Source organism: Gossypium arboreum, chromosome 9 (assembly GCF_025698485.1).
Source record: "Gossypium arboreum isolate Shixiya-1 chromosome 9, ASM2569848v2, whole genome shotgun sequence".
Lineage (NCBI taxonomy): Eukaryota > Viridiplantae > Streptophyta > Magnoliopsida > Malvales > Malvaceae > Gossypium > Gossypium arboreum.
This window is the reverse complement of record NC_069078.1, coordinates 86,875,938-86,883,583: the sequence shown is the minus strand read 5'-3', so window position 1 is coordinate 86,883,583 and position 7,646 is coordinate 86,875,938. Positions and strand designations below refer to the sequence as shown.

The 7,646-nt window shown below is 28.0% G+C and overlaps 1 long non-coding RNA gene across 1 annotated transcript; it reads right to left on the bottom strand.

Moving 5' to 3' along the window:
- Positions 1–269: 269 nt before the first annotated feature.
- Positions 270–2,357, bottom strand: LOC108452077 (uncharacterized). Its single transcript, XR_001866345.2, has 2 exons — positions 1,906–2,357; positions 270–1,812 (listed from the first exon to the last, which is right to left on the bottom strand). It is a non-coding gene; the product is annotated as an uncharacterized LOC108452077 (long non-coding RNA).
- Positions 2,358–7,646: the final 5,289 nt, after the last annotated feature.

Here is a 7,646-nt window from a genome sequence, read left to right as displayed (position 1 = left end):
ATCTTTCCCAATAATATTTTTCTTTTAAATTCGAATATAATTGTAAATTATCACCCCACTCTCCACTTTGATCATCATCCCATAAGCTACTGTAATCTCATTATATATCTCAGGTCTGAGGTCACCTATGTACCTTAAAACGGGAAAAAAAAACACAGCAGAGGAGAGAGAGAGATCTCAGATGCCCTTAATATTTATCTGACATATCAGGGATGACACACTCAAAAAAAAAAAACATATACATATACGTATATATATACAAGTAATAATGCACAAAAAATCAAACAAACTTTTGAACAACAAAACAATCGAACAAATCAAAAGGCTTTTCAGTTTTGTTCAATGCACTGAGTTAAGCACCCAACTGGAAATAATCTTTTGCTTTTCCTCCTGAGACCCATACAGACCCTAAGCAAAATTATATAAAAAACCCTCGGGATACTGATAATTAACAGTAAACATCTAAAGACGATTATAACATAAAAAAGAAAAACCAATAACACGACATGAAACACAAACCCCCGGGTTACCGTTAGGGGGGGAATAAATCATCCAGGTGTAGGAAAGCTTACCTAGCTAGGGACTAAAAACAGCTTTGGGGCCACCCTAGATTAAAACAGGCAGCTAGCTCGCCTACTTCTTTTATCGATATTTCTCTATCAGAGAATGAAGTTTGATACATTTCTTTAAAGAACATAGCTTTTATGGAGGGGGGGGGGGGGGCTAATTTCCCAAGAACAATCTTTAAATGGAACGTAAACAAGTATCAATGAACCACTCACTTAGTCACTTAGTTTTTCTTCATGCATGAATGATAGCTGACATAAGAAAAGAAAAAAAGAAAAGCTCTGGGGGAAAGAGTTCAAAAACTAATACCGTTTCTGGGTATTTTTTATACTTATGAAATTACGAGAGCTGCATGGAATCTTGTCAACATTAAGAAGAATAAGACCAAATTCCAACATGAAAAACAGATGGAAGAGAAAGCAACACCTCAGATAGATAGAGAGAAAAAAGAGCGAAAGAGCTCATACTCTTCCCGTAAAGTAACTAAGAACTTCAAAATTATTCTTCCATTTGAGAGACATGTTTCATATTTTGGCTCCCAAGATGATGTTTTCAATATGTATTTTCATATAAAATTGCTTATATGTTCTTTGGGACTTTGAAGTTGCACTAAGATCAAGAAGCAAAAAGGAATAAGCTCATGCTTAAAGAGAAAGATAGGCAACAAAATATTAGGTCTATTAACAAGTTTTAAGTTGAAATTCTTCATAAAACCTATGCCTGTAGTAAGATTACTATATCTCTGATTCATAAGAAGAAATGCAGGTTCACATCCACACGTTTTCGGTTGCATCATGTTTATCGCAATTATGAATAACAAAGACAAGAACAACCAAAACCACAAACTAATGATATCAATGTCGTGTTTATCGCAATTGTGAATTATGGTCTCTTAATTTCTCTCTGATTTTACAAATCTGCCAGGGATTTGAAAGAAATCCCCACTTTCAGAAACAGGCCCTAGCTAAAGCTACATGGATACAGTATAGTCAAATTCCAAAATTATTAGTATAAGAGAGGAAAAAATGCTGAGAATCCCCAGAACAAATATAAAATCAAACAAATCTTATAACAAAATTGGGGTAATAACAAAAATTGAGATACGGTCATATGTTAAAAGCAATCAAACAGTGGAAACCATATGGAATGTTGACAGATGATACCTAAGAAGGCTCAATCACCAAAGTAGGATCTTGAAATCATCGAAAACTGCATCATTTCCAGTGCAAAAGGTTCAAGAAATCGCTGCAAAAAAAAAAAAAAACGAAAAAAAAGGCTAACGCAAAATTAGATAAATCCAAATAAGCTTGAGAGGTTTAGATTTCAGATAAGACGAACCTTTTCTAGAGATTGAGAGAAAACAGTAATGGCGGTGAACCAAAAAAAAAAAAAAGAGAGAGAAAGGAGTGGGAATTAGGGTTTCATCTTAGAGAAATTAGGGTTTGTTTTTTTTGGGGGGTGCAAGCAGCAACAGGTGAAACTGCCACATGATCTGATTTTTCCTCGATAAAACAGAGGGAAATTAAGATCATGCTGGCAGCTTCATCTGATGATGGAGCACCATAAGAGAATAACGTAAACTCTCCTTCAAGCTTCAACAAAAAAAAAAAAAACCACCATGAAACCATGACTATACTCAAACTAAGAGCCTATAATATATATATAATCTTAGTGATAGCAATAGAACTGCTAGACTCCATGCTGAGAAAAGAGGATAAAGAGGGGGTTTATATAGAAGGATGAGGAGAGGGTTGTGAGGAGAAAATAATACTTTAATTTTATTTTGATAATCCAACAATTTTGAATAAAATACAAGAAAATAATTAAAACACAATAGATTGATTTCACGTGTTAATCTAATATTGACAAAAAAAAAACCCTAAAAATCAAATTTTAAAAATAAAAATTAGTATAAGGATATTTATCTCCTTTAGGTTTTATAATTAAAAAAATTAAATAGTTTATAATATCATCTTGAAATAAATTTAGATAAGTGATTAAATTGAAAGATAAACTTAAAATTCTTTTTGAATTTAATCCTTGATGCCGATGTTAGATATTTTGTATACATTTTTCTTCTCACACAACATGGTTTCATATAATCTAAAAGACAATTTTAATTATATTTTTAAAGTTAATAAAATTATATTCATAAAAAATCCTAAAATAAGGTTACAAAATTAAGAGTTATTATATATGATAGGCATGCTCAATGTTTATTAGGTTTTTCATATTCAAGTCTTATGAATAGAGAAATTAATTTTAAAAGGAATTAAACTTTTAAAATGAGATCCAATCCAATCCAATTTCGAATATGGTAACGTAAACTCAAAAAATATTTATAAAAGAAATAACAATAATAAAAACAAAAGATGTAAGAAAGGAAGAGTACTGGTCCCCCACAGAAGTGAAGCAAATTGAATATTGTCACGCCATGCAGTGATGGCAGAGAGAGGGTTTAATAGTGAGTGTGTGTGTGTGTGTTTTGTATATACATTTGTTATAAGAAAGAGCATTAAATAAGATTTTTTAGGGTTGAGGCAGTGGCAGTCACAGTAGGGGACCTAATTTTAACCTCTTTCTCTTTGCCTTTTTTTTTTTTTTTCTTCTCTTTGTAGCTGTGAGAAGGAAGGATCAGCCAAAAAAGAGATAGTAACCGTTACTAGTAGCATAAATGGGGACCAGATAAGATAATAATAAATTTTGCATGGTTTTATTCGAAAATTAAACAATGTAAGCTATGGAAAGAGGAAAGAGCATCTCTTTTTACTATCACCCAAAAAATTTATGTGTAACTTTCGTCACTGATGAAACGTGACATTAAATTTAAGGATTTAATTAAAATTTTAATTTTTTAAAAATTTAATGAGAATTTTCAAAAATAGAGTTTAATTAAAATTTTAAAAATTTTAGAGAGTTTAATTAAAAATTTTAAATCTTTTTAGGGTTTAAGTAGACTTTTCAAAAATTTTGAAAAGCTTAGTCACAATTTTTCAAATTTCTTGACCCCTTATGGCTCCTCTTACATTTCGCTCTGCAACGTTTGCTTTGTTAAAGCAACGTCTGATTTGATATAAACTTGTATTTATCTATGATTAATGTAAAAATAATAATGACAGTGTGATTAGATACTACAACAAAATTTTAACGTGAAATAAAAAATAAATTAAATACACCGCAATGCACCGCAGTACACCACACCGTACCGCCTATCCAAATTTTGTCTTAGTTCAAAATTCAATTGAAATCTAATATAGTTATCGGATTTTCGACCCTTTGCTTCTTCAATAATATGTTTATTTATAGATGACAAGAAAAAAAACTAGGGTAGAGCAAAATTTTAAAGATTCCTCTAATTATATATGTATGGAAATTTGTGTAGTTGTGTTTCATTAATTTTACTTTGTACTTACATGAAAGTGCATTTAATAAAATTTCTGTATAAGCATCTTCCTTTTATTGGCAGATGATAGCTTTCTTTTATTGCAAAACTTTCTATTTGTTAGATAGTAGCCAAAACTCTTTATCTTATTGGTGCCAGCTGCAAATTTCGTTTTCATTTTAAATTTTTAAATAATTGTTATTTAGACCATCATGCTTGTGAAAATTTAATTTAGATTTAGATTTACCGGTTAAGTCTTAACTCGATTGACATGAATATTATTGTCAATGCAGGATGATGTGAGTTTAAATGCGCTAAAACACATTATCCTCTTATTTATAAATTGATTTTTTTTTTTAGTTAGGGAAGAGAATGTAATTGCTTGGGGTTGAACTCAAACTCTTATGCCTACAACATAATAACTTTATTATTGGACTAAAAGATTATTGACAAATATTTGATGTTTTTATTAAAAATGTAATTAAGAGGCATAATTTGAATGAAAATGGTAGGCTGTGCCTAATTGTTTTATACAATAAATTTTTTATTTTAATATAATTTTGTAATTTTGGATCCGAGACTTATATATTTTATATATACTTTTAGTCAAAGAAGTGTTATTATACCCTAATTCATTAATAGGTTAAGTGCTCACATAAGTGTTATTATACCTCTAAATTTGTAAATTAATTTTCATAATGGAATGGATTATTAATAGGTTAAATACTTACGTTAAAATTTTAAAATATCAAATAAAGTTTAAATCTTTTGAAGTTGCTCAAATAAGAGTTAAAACTTTTAAAATTGTCAAATAAGGGCCCAACATTTTCAAATACATTCAAATAATGGTTCTCAAATGTTGCATATCATGTTTCAAATTAATTTTATTTTCTTTTCAAGTAATATATGACTTAGCTTCCATGTGTTCTACTCTAGACACGTTAGCATTCACTTAATTTTTACTATAAACTTAAATGAAATATGTAAAAAACACTTATTTAAAAATTTTGACTTGTATTTAACCATTTTAAAATGTTTGACCCCAATTTAAAATTTTAACCTTATTAATATACTATTGAAATAATTACAGATTATATGATAATATAATTATATACATGTATAATCATTTGCATAGTTTTATAGATATGATATAACGAATATGGAAATGCATAGGATAGTTATATATATATATATTGGTAATTTCATATTTTATTACAATTTCATTTGGAACTTGATCGGTTGGGTATACCAATTCGAATAAAAGGTTCAATCGGTTTATGAGCGGAGGTTGAATTAATTTTATAATTAAATTTGATAATATTATATTATTTTAATTAATTAATTAATTGTAATTAGATCAATTATAGAACCAAAATTAATAATTTTATTAATTCTATCACCAATCTAATTTTTAAAATATTAAATGCCATTATTCCATATAATATTTACAAGTTACAGAAATACACCTAATTGATAATTTATGCTATAAGTATATTGTTTTTATTAAATTAGACTTAATTCAAGTTTGGGCTGGGGCAAATTTAAGGGAACTTGGCCTCCCACAAAAGAAAAATTGTCAGTTCAATTCTCTCGTAAACAATAAAGTTATAACTTAATATATGGAAAATTACATCTTGACCTTTAAAATATAAAAAAAATTTAATCTCTTAAAATGATGAAATTATAAATTAATAAATGATAAAATTATGTTTTGAAATGTCAAAATTTGTAATTAGATTTTGATCTCTAAATTTCTTTTAAATTCACCCTAAATTTGGGTATTTTAAAATATTTGTGTACATCATTTGGGTTTGAATATTTTCGATTTAAAAAGTAAAACAATTTATTTCAATAACTTATCATAATTAAATTTATTCGAGTGAAATTTCATACTTTATAATTAAATTGATTCGAGTGAAATTTCATTCGAATCGAAAAATTAATTTATTAATTTAAAAGCTGTACGATGAAAAAGATACTTTCCTACCTATGAAAATGAAGCTTAGGAAGCTAAGAAGAGAAAAATAGTTAATGGTTTAGAAAATTCATAGGCTTTTATTTATGTGCACTAGCTCTATAGGGTGAGTGATGATGGAACCAATATCTGAATATATTTTTCTCAGCATATACAATAAGGTATTATTAAGTAAAAGAAATGAGATATTTTAATATAAGCACTAATGTTTATGATTAATTAACAAAATGTTTGGTGTTCTATAAACCCCAGTGAGATTTGCCTAACCTTTTAGAGATTTTGTGTGTGTTAGATTCCTATATTGGAATATCCTTTCCTTATAAATAAAAAATATTATTAAGGATAATATGAAAATTATCCCTTGAAATTGGTAGTTTTATTAATTTGGTTTTTATTTTATTTTTGTTGAGTTTCACAAATTTTCTCAATTTTAGTTATTGTGATGATGTCACTCTTATTATCACCTTTTTTTTTTGAAAAATTATAATTTTTAAGAGATAACATGATATAATATCAAAGAGCTACATCATCATATGGATTAAAAATTGAGAAAAGTTATCAAATTCAATGACTAAATGTTATTTTATCCTTTATCATTATAACTATATGTTCTCTCCAGTAAAACTAAATTCTAAGGTGATTTCAAAGGAAGGAAGGGCCTTTGGACCCCTCAAATTGAAAATTGTTATTTAAATCCTCTAAAATATTAAATTAAAAATAATTTAAGATAAAATTACACTTTGACTAAAAAAAAAGAAAAAATATGTTCAGCCCTTTAAAATTGATGAAATGATAAATTAATACATTAAAAAATTTATGTTTTGATATATTAAAATTTTATTATTCAATTACCATCCTTAGAATAATTTCTAAATTTGCGCGGGATAAATCATAACTAAGATCTTAAGACTTAAATTATGTAAAATTAAAGTGGGCCAATTAAGACTTTACAGTTAAGAAGCCCTATAATTATCATAATGTAGGACTAGGGTTAGTAGGGTTGATGGGTAATATTCTCCCCCAACCACTCTTAAGGCACCTATGTGACTATTATCAACACAAATCTTTTTCAACAACTAAAGTTTCAACTATCATTAGTAAATTATGAAATAAGAGTTATTATAAGTAGTTTATAAATTTATATTGGGTAAACTGCACTTAAGGTCACTAAAAGTTTGTGTTTTAGTCACTCAATTTTAAAAAGTTATAAAATGGTGACTAAATTATTTCAAAAGTTTTCATAAGTCGCTAGGCTGTTAAAATTATTGTTGTATGACCTTCTCTATTAACACCGCCTACACCAATCGAAAGCTCTCATCTCCCTTCTCTTCCAGAGTTCAGTTTTTCTTATAAAACAACTTTGAACATCACGAATCTGCGAATCAAAATCCAAACGACTTTCTTTTCTAATCTCTGACACTGATTGTTGGATCGACTTGGATCTAAGATATGTTCTTTTATTCACTGATAGGTGTCGATTCATCGTACTGATTGTTAAATCATTGCTTGGAGTTCGCTAGCCGGACTTTGAAAAAAAAACTTAACAACCAAATAACTTAAATAAAAACTTTCGAATAGTTACGAGACCATTTTGTAACTTTTTGAAGTTAAATAACCAAAACATAAACTTACTAATAATTTAATGACATGAATGTAACAAATAATACGTTAATATTTTGTTAGAATTAGTGGCATCGCATAACCACATTGAATTGTATGAGT